This window comes from Mya arenaria, chromosome 7 (assembly GCF_026914265.1).
Source record: "Mya arenaria isolate MELC-2E11 chromosome 7, ASM2691426v1".
Classification (NCBI taxonomy): domain Eukaryota; kingdom Metazoa; phylum Mollusca; class Bivalvia; order Myida; family Myidae; genus Mya; species Mya arenaria.
The window spans coordinates 57302353-57319838 of NC_069128.1; the positions used below are offsets into that span (position 1 = coordinate 57302353).

The following is a 17486-nucleotide window of genomic DNA, read 5'->3' on the forward strand; positions in this document are numbered from 1 at the left end:
GTAAAATATACACTTTGAGCAATATGTATCTTCATTTTAAATTTATTTATTTGTTTTCCGACTGCTCTAAAATGAATGTTGTTTTGTTTTGGTAGTGTTGTATACTACTATGTGTAAATGTCTTACTTATAGAATATACTTAGAAGTCATTTAATCCTTTGCCTTAAATCTCTGTTTATGTAGTTTTTTAGCATGCTCAACATTATACAAGTTTTTTTTTTCTAAAAGTGCATCTTTCTTTTCATTTGTCACATTTCTCCTGGATATGCCCGTAATACTTATTGCTTTAAGCTGTTTTTGTATTATCATTTTTGAAATTTGCTTTTTTATCAATATTTTTTTGCATTTTTGATTTTAGCTTAACTTATTTTCCAATATTAAAAACATTTTGCCATCTCCGCTTGTCAGTCGACAAACACAACATTAGCATTCCAGGCTATAATTATTTTGTCGAGCATGGAAAGTTTGCAACCCGGGGCACATATGTTGTTGTGGATTGTAAGCAAAATGTTGCTTCCCGGAATATTCCCATCCCAAAAATGTTATTAAACATTCCTGCTCCAATAGCACGTTTCATAATAAGATCTAAGCTCTAACTTCGATACCCTTTAATTTGTATAAATATTAGAGATGGCAAAAAGGTTTGTTTTTATTTCACCTCAACTTTGTGTTTATTTCAATAGCTGATAGCTTTTGGGCTAAAGTTCAATTGGCACCAGTACGTAGCAAAATAACAAACTTCAATAACGAATAACGACTCTAAGATTTCAATAAACGACTAAAATCGCTTGTATTTAAACGGGGTCCTGTGTCTGGAATCAGAAAACAAACTATTGTGTGTGGGTTTTTTTAAACAGCAATACAAACCTAGTGACAACTTATTGCGAATGAACAATATATCAACGATACAGGTATAAAGTTATTGATGAAATGATATTGTTTTGTACCGACACAGCTTTCTGAAATCAGACACACGGCCAGGCATGAACGTAATTCAGTAATTGTCCCTTATAACTTCAGTCGAACCCGGTTGGGCCGAACTCGCTTGGCTCTAATTTCTCGTTGGCTAGAACTGGCTGTAAAGGACTGATTCAATTATACGGATGGTAAGCATTCCCGCTTGGCTCGAATTTTCAGAGGTTCGATGTCATTCGCCAGAAATCCAAGCCAACGGGATTCGGCTATACATGTACTTGATCCGTATGCCCATTGGCCGCTAAACGTGTTGGTTGTTATGCCAAAGCTTTTATTGAATTTATTAAGTTGACTAGAACATTGAAAAATTTAAAAATCTCTAACTCAGTATTGTTGAAGGAATTTATTACATGTTTTCCAGTGGTTTATAGAGATTTATCAGTGATATTAAAATGATATTTCACTGTTTAAAACACTGACATTACATTTTGATATTTTTCACTGTTTCAAATACTAACATTACATTTTGATATTTTTCACTGTTTCAAATACTAACATTACATTTTGATATTTTTCACTGTTTCAAATACTAACAATACATTTTGATATTTTTCACCGTTTCAAATACTAACATTACATTTTGATATTTTTCACTGTTTCAAACACTGACATTACATTTTGATATTTTTCACTGTTTCAAACACTGACATTACATTTTGATATTTTTCCCTGTTTCAAACACTGACATTACATTTTGATATGTTTCACTGTTTTAATCACTGACATTACATTTTGATATGTTTCACTGTTTCAAACACTGACATTACATTTTAATATGTTTCACTGTTTTGAACACTGACATTACATTTTGATATGTTTCACTGTTTTAAACACTGACATTACATTTTGATATGTTTCACTGATATGTTTCACTGTTTTGAATGTTAGTCCGCACTTATCTATAGTTAAAAAGTCTAACCCTGGGACACAAAATAAACGACCTCATTTACGAAATGAAGTTACGTTCATATACAATTTGGCGCGCTTTTCTGGAAAAAATAACAACGATTTACTGTCATTTTATAACTTTTGTATGAAAATACTAAAAAAAAAAAAAAAATTAGTGTAAGATTGCAATATATTTCAACTCGTAAACACCAAAAGTAAATAATTCCACTAGTGGCTACGCCACTCTTGAAATATAGCTTTTGGGTGCTGACTTGTTAATATATATATATAGAAAACGATCTTGCACTAAATCAAACAATTATCCATTAGTTCTTATTTCATAAAATTAAAATATCATTAGTTATTAATTGTATTTAAATAATCGGGAAAGTTGGGTGTAAAAAACATTTTGCGCTAGGATACTTTTCATGCTTACAAATGTCTTATGTTGACATATTGCATTGTTAGAAGATTACAAATATCAAGGTTTTGATGCATTCAATTTGTTAATCGCAGTGTTTACCCAAAGTGGTGAATGCAGTACAAGCGATCGGCTGACGGTACGGATCAATCTTTTCATTCGATCTGGAAGACTTCGTGTAACGCAGTGTTTCAATTTTTGGTGTGCCACTAATAGGATTTACAGAACACACCTTCGAAAATGTTCTAGTTTAGAAAGCTCAACAAAATGTTTGTCTTTGTGCAAAATTGCACTGCTTTGTGGCATTAATAGTTGATATGATACAGGGGTATTTTCAAATGTATGCCCATATACTTGGGTTAACTGTTAACATACGCCACTCTTTTATACACTTATGCACAGAAAGTTATACGGAAAAAGAGCAGGTGGAGGACATGTTTAAACAATAAAAATTATATACAAAGTATATTGAATGTCAACGTTTCTTTACAACCAACCTTAAACGGTGTTATGTTGATTGTATAAACTCTTCCATAAGATTTATGTATTTTTTTCTGATTTCGAGATTTAAGCACTTGCCATTTTGTTGAATATTTATGCAAAAGCTTGAACCAAATATGTATTTGTACACCAGAACAGGTGAGCGTCTAGTTACGCATCGCATCGCATTACAAATCCATATTGTTATACAATCATTTATGTGTGTTTTATATTGCTTTTTTATATTGTGATAATAACTAAATATAGTTCAATTGAATTGTAAACATATGTATTATAGTGCAGGAAATGCTCCATGATTCCGTTTATAATGCAAATAAATTATGAAATTATTAAACAAAATGAACTTATTAAAATATGATCGTGTTTGCTCTCTTGGCTTTTTTTAATATATCGCTGTTATTTGAAGTACCTTACTATACTCTACCTAAACTTTAGTTAAACGCTTTAATCTGTTAAACGATTTTCTTTCAAATAACGATATTGATTGATTTACATTTTATTACAATATCGCATGGTAGCTTAAAGGGTTTTTTACATGCGGTATATTGATTTGTCAATGTTCCGCAATAAGAATCTCATAATGACAGGCTATTCAGTGTGAATTTGTATTAAGCTATTGTATTTGAGGTTTATATAAAATGAATGCTATATCGGGTTAATGACTTGAAATGAGTAAACCAAGTTTCAGAAGATCTTATACTAATTCATACCATTGATAACAAAACAGTGTTTAAGACTCCTGCATGTTTACGAAAATGGACAATTGATATTATTGTGTCAATTGTGAAGACGAACGGCAATCAATTTCAGTTGCTATAGACTTTGGAACTACTTATTCTGGCTAACGCTTGTTTAACTACGGATACTATTATACAGGATCTTGCCGAGGTAAAACGATATAAAATGTTTTCTCTCGTTGAACATGTAACTTATTATGGTGAATTTCAACTTACATACCTCTATAGCTGGATAAGAAAACGCCTACTGTTTCTGAATTGAGAAATACTTATAAATCATTTGTATCTTCTTTTTTTATTTTAACCAGGACACAACTATATTTGACCTGTCCTAACATATATATTCTTTGCAGGAAGTTATTTTAAGGACTCAATATATTTATTTAATGCTTGTTTTAAGTATGAGGGTACATACAAAAGCTTTGACTCGTACGTGCACCTGGAATGTAAACGCCTGAACAAAAATATATAGCCTATTCTTCCATGTCTTTTTGTGTCATGCATCACTTAATGAGCGACACTTAATGAGCGACAGTGAAAAACACGTTTTGCATTATAAAATGTGTCCATTGCATTAGATTTATTTATTTTGCAGATACAATGCCAGTTACAATATTTATATAAAAAAACTACAGAAACAAGCTCAGTACGCGAAAGTTTAAGCATAAACATCGTTATAAAAAATCTAGGTGTATTTATTTTGAATTGTAAGGTACCGCCTTGGAACGGTAAGTAAAATGCAAATTTACTGAGGATTTAAACCAGTTTGTGCGCACAAACTCACTCCTATCCTCACAATCCCGAGTGAAGTAAAAACGTAAATGGTAAATCTTATCAAAGTAGGCATAAGTAGTCAGGTATGCCTATTCAGGAAAAAATGCACTCGGTTGACCCCTTCTTATTCTATACAAATCGGCCATTTTGAAAATGATAAAATTTTCGGGCTCGCTCGGTATGATATTGTTTTAAAGCGGTGTGCAATAGTAGTGAGTTATTACGTACGGCATGGGTGATATTTCAATTTCTGCCTATAATCAGCTAATGTTTACATCAAATACCGGGTTAATATTTATGTGAAAAACTACAAAAAAAAAATCAGCAGCAAAAAGTTTAAACATAAACCCGGTTTAATGGCACTGGGTAAACGCCAAAGACACAGAACACATGGTTAAATTATGTAATTTTGATCGTTGTGCAATCGTAACCAATACCACGTTAAACCAGTGGGCTATTTTAAGCAATTATAACAATCGGTTGATTCCTTGTTATTATCAGAGACATATGTATTTTATTGGCGCCCCTGAACATTCTTTTGTGGTCTGTATATGGGAGGACGGTTAATTATTAATATTATTATACTTAATTGGACATCGTTTTTGTTACAATTTAATGATGAAATGTTTTGAAAACATGGCAAGAACCTTGTGTCTGTTATAATGTATACATCCACCCTGTTGTAGTAACCGCTTGGGCATTACTAATACTTAAGCTTAGCTGTGTTACTAACGTAATAAACTCTTAAGGATACACAGGTGTTTATTTTGTTATGAATCAGGTTTATACGTCTCACACTAACAAGTTCAATAAGCATAAGGCTGTGTACGGTTTTTGTCAGTAATTACGCGTTTGTCAAAAACAATTTTGTAGTCTTTCACTTCACGTTTGGTGATTACAAGTGTCGGATTCCTAACAATCTTGTTTTCATCTACAACTGCAATATGGTCATCTGCGCTTTTTCCAGTCACCATATCCTTAACTTTGTTAAACTTAATGTGAAGAGAATTTTTAGAATTGAATGTAATGCCTCGCACCTGGCATATTGATGTTAGTTCTTTTTGTTTTTGGTTGACGTATGGTATATTCATAGTTTTTGGGACCTTCTATGACAAATGCTGTGATAGCATTGTTTGGTACTTCATCCGTCAAATCTCCTAAATAGTCTCCTAGTTGCGGTTTCCATTGCCCAGGAATAATGGTGAAGACGATGGAATCGGTGTCACAGTATAATACGCGATTTCCTAATGGTTTTAAATAACTGTATAGTTTGAGCAAGCTTGAGCTGTTGTGCATGCCGCTATGATGACAGATGCCTCAATTAAACGTCTTTGTGAAACCAGTCTAATTGCACCGACTCGTCGTTAATATACCGAACATTTTTCACTTGCCGTTGATAACTTGTGATCATTTCAAAAAAATCAGCAGGATCAGCTATATATGTTGCTTGTGTTAGAATTGTTTGTTGTCTGAATTTCCCCCAGAAAGAGATAAACATCAATTTGGCTAGAGAACGTAGGCGAGGGCTCTTCTCTATCATGATGTAGTCCAACAAAATGCCCTCTTTTTCATGATTCTACTGTATGTACTTATATTAAAATTTGTCCTCTTCCGTTGTACACCATTCAGGCCACCCACTTGACTCCTGTTTCAAGTCAAAGAAATGTATATGACTGATAAATCTCAATAAACCACTGGAAAACATGTAATAAATTCCTTCAACAATACTGAGTTAGAGTTTTTTCAATGTTCAAGTCTCCTTAATAAACTCAATAAAAGCTTTGGCATAACAACCTAACCCATGCACGTTTAGCGGCCAATGGGCATATGCATCAATTACATGAATAGTCGATTCCTGTTTCACTTTTAAAAATGTATTTACGACCTCCGTTAACAATCCAGCAGTTTTCGTCCCTTGGTCATATTGTTGTAATACTTCTTCGAAATGCCAAACTTCATATATATTTTGAATAGTGTATCCCTTTGACACTGCTTCTTTATTTACCAATGACCCATGTACCAACCAATGCTCTCTCGCTATCAATATGCTCACACGAGCCCTGTTGAAATGTTTCTGTACACGAACGTCACAGACTAAACATGAGTTAACCATTGCATTTCACTGGTAAAACTGGTATATAAAGTCGTCTAGATGCAAGTACTTTACACTTGATGAGACCTTTGTTCTGACTGATTTCCTAGAAATTTTCCGTAATAACTTGAGGATGTCCAATCGGTAATTTTTCCTGTCTTTTTTACAAAAAGATAAAGTGAGGTGAAGTCATAATTATTTATTTGTTCTCTTTTGCTGTTTCTTCAAACAGTTTGAATGCCTCCGTACGCCCACCAAAGAAAGCATCCCGTTGCTCTTATGGGCTGACTAGCTCCAGACTTTTAATGAAATTGTCGATATTCTTCTCCATTTCTTTTTTATATTCACATTCCCAGATGGAGGTATAGAAATAACCATTGTCTTCTTTAACCCTTTTTTCTCCAGGGTTCTGGCATACAAGTCTCCCATGCTCATATCACTGACTGGGTTGATCGTGGTCTTAGAGAAACATTTTGGGCAACCGTGCCAAAAACAACCATGACACTCCAACACGATTCTTTCCCCATTATGTTCGTTATAGCCGTCCACTTTGTAAGGCCCGATGTTCTTCCATGTTGAATGGATAACCCGTTTTTGTGAGCCAAATAAGAAAACCACTGAAATGCCGCAATAAATTTCTTTTCCTCTGGACGGTAACCATGAGGTGATATGATTGCAATGCTTTCGTTGGATAAAAAAATCGTCCTGTGTACCAGATTGCAAGCAGAAGCAATGGTGATACACTTTTCAAAAAGAAGAATCCCATGACGGTCATCTAGTTCATTAGGTTCATAAACAGCTCCCTGAATTTCAGGCGCACTTTTGTAAAATATCAACATCTGATCGGCAGTACTGAACAAGTTCTTCTTGAAAATTAAATAAATTATTCTTGTTCTGCTTATACCACTTCAAACACTATGTCTTTCCCTCTGGTTTCATTCCATTAGGCGCGTAATAATAGAGGTCTGGAAGACATTGCATCATTGTAGATTGATTTTCCTTTTGATTGAAATATGAGGAAATTAGCCTTTGGCTAATTTTGTTTTACCAAAAGCAGCTGACATATCAGCCAATGACATCGGGATAAAGTTAAGTGAATCGATCATGCCAATGTTACACGCAGCTACACTGATTGACATGAACTTGGATCCTGTGGTGATCACTTTAGGAAGAACAGCGTTTCCGTGTAGATACCGGAAAATGGGGTATGAATCATAGCCCTTGAAATTATGACATATGACCCTGACTCCGGTGTTTTCTTTAGAATGTAGTCATCTACAAAGAGCGTACGTAGTCTTCGCCCCTTGACCTTGACTCTTTCGCTCATGCCACATTATGTACATTGACTGTGCAAACACAATTCGCATACTTTCTGTACCCTGCAAACATAAGGCTTATGTTGAAATTTTCCACACCATAACCTTTCACAATTTCTACATTTGTTATTTTCTCCAACAACATAGCCATGTGTACACGGTAATAGATCATCATGTGTACATTCGAAGTCAAAATATATGTATGCTGCATGTTCATTCTTTTTACGGTTTTCTTTCGGTTTCTTTTCAGTAACAACTGGCTGCATGTAACATAAATGGTCTTCACTGAAGTAGTATTTACACGTTTTACAATATTGTTCAAGACATACATGTTTCTTCTTATGTTTTTTCATAATGAAATAAACTTCACATACAGATTTACCACCTTCGCTATTCTTCAAATGCATTTGAAAACCGGTATCGTTCTTAAAATGTCTGTTGCATTTGTCACAGAACTTCTATTTTTCTTCTTCATCAGTATGCAACTGATGGCAGTACACAAGGGTGGTTGCAAAGATGCTTGTCCTTGTTTGAATTACCACTTTTACAGGTTTTACTAAAGAAGCTTCGGTTAAGGAATCCCGTCAAACTATTCGTCATGGTAGTTCAAATAATTTGGGAAACCACCATCTGGGCCTAAGTAAATGATGTATCTGGTACTTTGACAGTACGACTTGAAATAATTTACTTCTTTAATCCCGCATTTTTGCATGGGCACTTCAGCTTTCTCGTGTAATTCAACAGCCATACTCCTTTGAAGTTGTGTCCCTTTGCGTATGCTATCCCACCATGGATGTTTTTTCCAGTAGTGCAATAGTTGTCACTCAGTTCGTTCGTGTTTCCTATTTGGATTACACTCATTTTGCTTTCCAACATTCTTGGAATATCCACATAATTGAGGTTTCCGTTTATATCCTCCCCCGCAAGACGCCTGAACATGCACAAATATCTACGAAAGGTTTCATCAGTAACAAACTATTTGTAGGATTGTTCACCAAGCTGAATTTCAGATAATATTCTTTCAACAGTCAAAGAGTGACGTGGCATGAATTATAACGCTATAGGCCAATCCAATTCGGGATTTTCGAAAGAAGCCGCACCAAATATGTCGAAAGTATCATCTCTGTGATGTGTTCGAGAATAGACTGAAAAATTGTATTCAGTGTCTTCAAAATAGTTGATAGTAATTGTTTTTCTAGGTCTTTTATTCTGACCGTGAAGTAGCTAGCCGTGGTTTTGAATTTCTCAATCCTTCTTTCACCAGTTTTTTCAATGTTATAAAAGTTTGCTGGATCTTCACTTTGAACCAATTTTCAATGTCCCACCCCCTTCCTGATTGTCCGAAGGTCGTTTGACACTTCGTCAGCTATGTTCTTGATATAAATGTTCATTGAGGGCATCTTCTCTTTTAAACACCATCAAGCACTCCGGACAGTGATGATGACTATTTTCGTCATTATGCTACCTCATGTGCATTTCCAGATTATCTGGCCTCGTAAATAATTTCTTGCATTCAGTGCACATGAAGCTAGGCCAGTGGTTTTCAGTTCTCCGATGCTGCTTCAACTAACTCAGCTTATAGAAACTAGCCCCACACTGTGCGCAGGAATACACCATGTTGACTGCTTGACCCCTGGAAATAAAATGAATACATTCGGTGTTAATACTATATTTATTCTAACTTGCATAATTTAAGAATTCGAAACACTCACCAGGCGAGACTACAATTGAGCTAGGCGAGACTAATAAAAGTCAGGCGAGACATCACACACAAAGTAATAATGCTACAAAATATATATTGTTTTCTATTTATTTTGTTGTCACACTATAACGATTGCTAACTCTTCAGTAGCGGTCTGAAAGTGGAGTTTTATTGTAAGCTTTATGCTTAACTACGCTACAAAATTATAGCAAATGATTTCGATTGGTTGTTGAGAAAATAAGGCATTCTGATTAGTTGATAGATGTTTTTAAGACATAGAGTGAAATCACATTAATATTACTTTAATGTTCAACTTCAAAGGCGAGTATCAGGTTGCTTGCGATAGTCAAAGCGTGAAGATTGACAAAATCAGTTGTTCAGAGTGTGGACTAACATTCTGCAGTAGATTCAATTTAATACGACATAATACAAATAAGCACCAAAAAGAAGCCCAGTTTAAAAGTATGTCAAATGTGTAAGGAGCTTCTCCTGTTTCACCGGGAGAGCCGGGAACGCAGCTGCCGCCGCAGGGAGCTCCGCTACAGGGAACGCCGAGAGCGCCGCAGGGAGTGCAGAAAGCGCCACAGGGAGCGCCGAGAGCGCCGCAGGGAGCGCCAAGAGCGCCGCAGGGAGCGCCGAGAGCGCCGCAGGGAGCGCCGCAGGGAATACAGAAAGCGCCGCAGGGCGCGCCGAGAGCGCCGTCGGGAGCCCCGAGAGCGCCGCAGGGAGTGCAGAAAACGCCACAGGGAGCGCCGAGAGCGCCACAGGGAGCGCCGAGAGCGCCGCAGGGAGCGCCAAGAGCGCCGCAGGGAATACAGAAAGCGCCGCAGGGAGCGCCGAGAGCGCCACAGGGAGCGCCGAGAGCGCCACAGGGAGCGCCGAGAGCGCCGCCGCCGCAAGGAACTCCGCCACCGCCGACGCCGCAAATACATTTTTTTAAGCATGCGGGAAGAAACATTTGTGACGAACTTACTGCAACGTCAAAGTACTAGAATCCTACCTAGTGTGCAGATAATAGTTTGGCTTTACAAGAGATGGCAGCCGCTGGATTCAATCATCAAAAGGACTGTGCTACCGAGAGTAGAATTAGTACAAGGAATCACTCCCTGCAGACATGGAATATGACGACTCTTTTAATCGCAGAATCAACAATTAACTCATTTTAGACGATCTGTTTTCTGAAGCTGGCAAAGATAAACGGATTACCGATTTGTTCACGGAGGGGTCCCATCATAGATTGTTATCCGTTGTTTCTATCAATCAGAACTTATTTAGCAACAAAGACCTGACACAAAGACGCAATTGTCATTAGTTGGTACTATCTAATAATCCTTTAGAACGCCAGTCGGTGATGACTTTGGCTCGCCAAATGTACCCCGGGCAAACGGAAAATTTCATGAAAGCGTTTGCGAAAGCAACATAATTTCTGTATGGATTCCTTTTGGTAGATTATTTAAATGTCATTTACCCACGAGGACCAGAGATTAAAGTATGATGTTTTCTTGACTGAACAGGAAATAAAGTGAGTCACGTGACCTCACAAGAGGATATAAATGTGAATGGAACACCCGTACTCTTTCATTCTTCAATCGGAGTTCAGACAGATCACGTCGCAGAAACATCGGATAACGAAAATACGATGGATAAAAAAGAGGAACATTGTGTTTATTGTGGAACACTATTTGATACTACACACGATGTGCAAAGGCACGTTAAGAGTGATTGGTGACCAGAAAGCAGGGAACCGCCGCCAAAAAAGCCCAGAACTGAAGAACATAGAGAAAACAATCCGGAAGAGGATATAGAAGAAAATGATGGTTTTATACATCTTTGGGAAATCGCTAAAAACAAAACAAAAATAAATTAAACAAGTTATACGACCAGTTAACGATGAAGAATATAATGAAGACGATTCGCATGAAATGGCTACGGAGCGTACATGGCCATGTAAAGAGAAACTTGTCTTTGAAAAATATCAGAGTCTTTTGAAAATGTAGTGGCTGCCGTTGCTGACAAAAATGTCACATCGGCTTATAGTTGAGCAAATCGATAAACTACGACAAAGCGGCATTAGTTTACCTTCTGAAGTAAAAAGAGTCCTTAGGAAATATAAGCACGAGTTTGAAGACTTATTCGAGCAATCGGATGACAGCGGAGACGAGAGTGACGATGAAAGTAGTGAACAATACAGATATGAACTAGAAACATATAAGTTCATTTGAACTTATGAACTAGAAACATATAAGTTCATTTGTTATATGCTATATTCATATGCTATAGACAGGTGCAGACATGGCTCCTTGGCATGACTATTAAAAGACTATCTACTACGATCCGTCACAGGCTGCCACTTTTGTGGGACCGCAGAAACTGTACAGTGTTGCAACGAGAGGGAAAATACAAAGTTGAATTGCACAGAATTCGGAAATGTTTACATGACCAAGAATCGTACAGTCTTCACAAATCCATACGATTGCGCTTTCAGCGAAATCATGTTATAAACGCTGGGAAAGACGATGTATGGATGGCCGACCTCATCGATATATATGGTCAAGTTTGAAAATTGGAACGACGGCTTCAAGTACATATTGCTGGTCATATACACATTCTCCAAGTATGTGTGGGTGCGCCCTCTACGACGGAAAACGGGTCGGGAAGTCGCAGATGCGTTTAAAGACATATTTCAACAGTCAGGCCGAGATCCAACAGAGTTGATAACGGATAAAGGTACATAAATCAAATATCTATGTATATGAAGGTTAACACAAAATGTTTATGTTTCAACATTGTTTAAATTGTTCACACTTAAATGTGTTTATTACAATACTAATACTTCGCTTCATGCATTTTCAGGACAAGAGTTTAAAGCAGAACTTGTTCAGGACCTCATGCGCAAATTAGACGTGCATTACTTTCCAACACAGAACGAAACCAAGGCATCTACGTCGGAGCGAGCTATTTAGACCATCAAACAGAAACTGTACATACTTTACCCACAAAGACAATTACAGTTATCGACTCGTATTGCAAGACATCGCTGATAGTTACAACAATACCTATCATAGAACACTTGCTATGCGATCCGCCAACTTCAAAGGCTAAAACCAGGAAGAAGTGAGACTAGCTACATACTTTGCACAAAACCCCAAAAGGAAACAATCATCGCCGAATCTAAAGCCGTTTAAATTTAAAATGGGGTGCAAACACGGTACCATAGGAGAACTTTGGCCATCTACAGACTAGGAGATTTACAAGAAGAAGACATTAAAGGAACATTTTATGAGAGCTTACTACAAAAAAACGTTGGTCCTGATATATTATGGAAAAATGACAAAATATTAAAAACAAAAGGAAAGGGTAAAAATAAACAGTTCTATGTACAATAGAAATGTTACCCAAAGAAATGTAGTAGCTGGTGTAAAGGCCCAGGATTTTCAGTAGACATTTATTTTAAAAAGGATGTGTATATAGTTGTACATATATGTATAAATAAAATAGGTAAAAAGTATTGTGTTGTTCTGAATTTTACGATCACTAGGAATTCAATTGAATGCACTATCTTTAATCAATGCGAGAACAAGAATTTTGTTCTGAAGCTAGTCATAAGTATGCACATACAATATTCAGAGCTGGTAATCTTCGCCAGGTCCTGTTTAATGTCTCGTGATGGCTAGAAGCGGTTCATAATGCTACAACGTGCATCATCTTATCATTAAGTCGGTCTAACGACCACTCCATACTTCTAGCTGTCCTTACCTCAAGCAACGACTCATTCAGTCCCGACCCTCGCATGTATTTTAAGCTACATATTTTTTTCTGTAAATTTACTCACCTTATAGATTCGAACTTGTGATTACTTCTTCCTGTCTGACAATTGACGTGCCCACTTCTTGATGATGATTTTTGATATATCTTGATACATCGTATTTTTTAGATCAGATAATCGCATTTTGCTGTTAAACATTGAAGAAAGAACGCATTGAACAAGTTTTACATTTTTACCCTCACCCACTCCCAGGATCGAACCCGGGACCTCTGGTATAGTAAGACAGTGAATAAACCATTACACCGTAGACATCGTACATATGTATAGAGAGTTATTTCAGTCTATTTTACCAAATGATAAAAACGCTCTGAACCGTAACCGATACACTGTTTAATCTGTTATATAGTTTAAACATTTGGGTAAACCTGTTTATTGATTTCATCACAGTTAAACCTACAAGTTTCCTTCACGTTAAAATATTTTCTAATTCATATATTAACATCTGAGGTTTTAAGATACTTATCCGTTATCGCGTCTGCTAATAGTTATTGTAAGGTAGCTTTAATACAAAAATGCAGGTGACTTGTCACTTCATGTAACATGATCTACTGATGATGGTCATGTCCAGTTATGGACTGATAAGGTTCATACTCAGTTATTAACTGATGATGTTCATACACAGTTATTGACTGATGAGGTTCATGTACAGTTATTGACTGATCAGGTTCATGAAAACATTTTAACTGATGAGGTTCATGCAGTTTTATAGAATTATAAGATTAATGTACAGTTAATGACTGATGGTTTTCATGCACAGTTATTGACAGGTCAGGGTCATGCACAGTTACTGACTGTTAAGGTCCATACACAATTATTGATTGGTGGAGTTCATAAACAGTTAATGAATGGTGAGGTTCATGTACAGTTATTGACAAGTGAGTTTCATGTATAGTTATTGACTGTTGAGGTGCATACACAGTTTTTGACTAGTGAGGTCCATAAACAGTAAATGAATGGTGAGGTTCATGTACAGTTATTGACTAGTGGGGTTCATACACAGTTATTGACTGTTGAGGTTCATACACAGTTATTGACTGTTGGGGTCCATACACAATTAATGACTGGTGGGGTTCATGCACAGTTATTGACTGGTGAGGTCCATACACAGTTATTGACTGGTAAGTTTCATGTACAGTTATAGAGTGGTGAGGTTCATACACAGTTATTGACTGATGAAGTTCATACACAGTTATTGACTGGTGAGGTTCATGTACAATCTTTGACTGATTTTGTTCATGCAAACGTTTGTATTGATAAGGTTCATGCACAGTTATTGACTGATGAGGTTCATGTACAATCTTTGACTGATTTTGTTCATGCAAACGTTTTGAATGATGAGGTTCATACACATGTATTGACTGAAGAGGTTTATGTACAGTTATTGACTGATGAGGTTTATGCACAGTTATTGACTGATGAGGTTCATACCCATATATTTTCTGATTAGATTTATGCACAGTTATTGACTGGTAAGGTTCAGGTACAGTTATTGAATGGTGGGGTTCATGCACATTTAATCACTGATGAGGACCGCGCACAGTTATTGACTGGTGAGGTTCATACACAGTAATCGACTGATGAGGTTCATATACAGTTATTGCTGATGAGGTTCAAGTGATTGACCTGTTGAGTTCATACACAGCTATTGACTGATGAGATTTATACACAGTTATTGAATGATGTTCTTCATACAATGTTTATGACTAATGAGGTATACGCACAGTTATTGACTTATGACGTACATGTACAGTTATTGACTGATATGGTAATGTAACTGTTATTGACTGTATTGACTTATTAGTTTCATTTACTGATACTGACCGCTTAGGTTTCTAGCACAGGTATTTGCTAATGTGGTACATGAACAGTTATTGACTGGTGAGGTCAATATACAGTAAATGAATGATGCGGTACAAGCGCAGTTATAGTTTGATGTGGTACATGCACAGTTATTGAAAAATGAGGTACATGTACAGTAATTGATTGATGAGATACATGCTCAGTTATTGATGATGAGGTACCTGTACAGTTATTATCTGATAATATACATTTGCAGTTATTAGTTGATTAGTTTCATATACATTAATTGACTTTTGAGGTACAAGAACAGTTATAGACCGATGATGTTTTTGTGTAGTTATTGCCTATGTACGTGTGCAATTATTCTCTAACGAGGTAAAAAGTGCAGTAATGTACTGACGAGGTACATGAGCTGTTACATGTGCGGTATTTGCTTTAGGAACCACAAGCGCAGTAATTGGCAAATGAGGTACATACAGAATTATTGACTAAAGAGGTATAAGTGCAGTTATTGACTAATAAGGTACAAGTGTGGTAATTGATTAATGAGGTACATGTACAGTTATTGACTGATGAGGTACAAGTGCAGTTCTTAACTAACGAGGTACAAGTGCAGTTATTGACTAACGAGGTACAAGTGCAGTTATTGACTAACGAGGTACAAGTGCAATTATTGACTAATGAGGAACAAGTACAATTATTGACTAACGAGGTACAGATGCAGTTAGTGACTAACATACAGTTATTGTACATGTACAGTTATTAACTTACGAGGTACAGATGCAGTTATTGAATAACGAAGTACAAGCGCAGTTATTAACAAACGAGGTACAGGTGCAGTTATTGACTAACGAGATACCAGAGTAAGTATTGACTAACGAGGTACAGATGCAGTTGTTGACTTAGGAGTTAGAGATGCAGTCATTAACTAACAAGGTACATGTACAGTTATTGACTAACGAGGTACATGTGCAGTAATTTATTAACGAGGTACAGATGCAATTATTGACTAACGAGAAACATTTACAGTTATTGACTATTAAGAAACATGTACAGTTATTGACTTACGACGTACATGTACAGTTATTGACTAACGCGGTACAAGGGCAGTTATTTACTAACGAGGTACATGTAAAGTTATTTACTAACGCGGTACAAGTGCAGTTATTTACTAACGAGGTACATGTAAATTTATTAACTAACGCGGTACAAGTGCAGTTTTTGACTCACGAGGTACAAGTGCAGTTATTGAATAACGAGAAACAAGTGCAGTTATTAACAAACGAGGAAAAAGTGTTAGTTTGGACTAACGAGGTACAGATGCAGTTGTTGACTTACGAGGTACAAACGCAATTATTGACTAATGAAGAACAAGTACAGATATTGAATGACGAGGTACACACGCAGTTATTGACAAATGAAGAACAAGTAAAATTATTAACTAACGATGTACAAGTGCAGTTATTGACTAACGAGGTACATGTAAAGTTATTGACTAACGAGGTACAAGTGTAAGTATTGACTAACGACGTATACATGCAGTTTTTGACTGACGAGGTACAGATGCAGTTATTGACTAACGAGGTACATGTACAGTTATTACCTTACGAGGTACAGATGCAGTTATTGACAAACGAGGTACATCGATAGTTATTGACTAATGAGGTACAAATGCAGTTATTGACTACGAGGAACAAGTGCAGTTATTGACTAACGAGGCACAAGTGCAGTTATTGACTTAAGAGGTACAAGTGCAGTTATTGACTAACCAGGTACAAATGCTGTTATGGACTTACGAGGTACAGATGCAGTTATTGACTTACGAGGTACAAGTGCAGTTATTGACAAACGAGGTACAGAAGCGGTTGTTTATTTACGAGGTACAGATGTAGTTATTGATTAACGAGGTACATGTACAGTTATTGACTAACGAGGTACATTTGCAGTTGTTGACTTACAAAGTACAGATGCAGTTATTGACTAACGAGGTACATGTGCAGTTATTGACAAACGAGGTACAAGTGCAGATATTGAATAACGAGGTACATGTGCAGTTATTGACTTACGAGGTAGAAGTGCAGTTATAGACAAACGAGGAACAGATACATGTGTTTACTTACGAGGTACAGATGTAGTTATTGACTAACGAGGTACATGTACAGATATTGACCATCGAGGTACATGTGCAGTTATTGACTAACGAGGTACAAATGTAGATGTTGACTTACGAGGTACAGAAGCAGTTATTGACAAATGAGGTACTTGTATAGTTATTGAACAACGAGGTACACATGCAGTTGTTGACTTACGAGGTACATATACATTATTTGACTAACGAGATACAAGTGTAGTTATTGACAAACGAGGTACAAGTACAATTACTGACCAACGAGGTACAAATGCAGTTGTTGACTTTAGAGGTACGTGTAATTTTATTGACTAACGAGATACAAG

At 36.5% G+C, this 17486-nt stretch overlaps 1 protein-coding gene across 1 annotated transcript in view; it reads left to right on the top strand.

Annotated features, from left to right (window-relative positions):
- The first annotated feature begins 3553 nt into the window (after positions 1-3553).
- The window catches only part of LOC128239962 (uncharacterized), a 47649-nt gene continuing 33716 nt past the window's right edge, over positions 3554-17486 (top strand). Inside the window, exon 1 of the mRNA XM_052956428.1 lies at positions 3554-3673. The gene's annotated coding sequence lies outside the window, so the exon portion shown is untranslated. The remainder of the gene's footprint in view (positions 3674-17486) is intronic.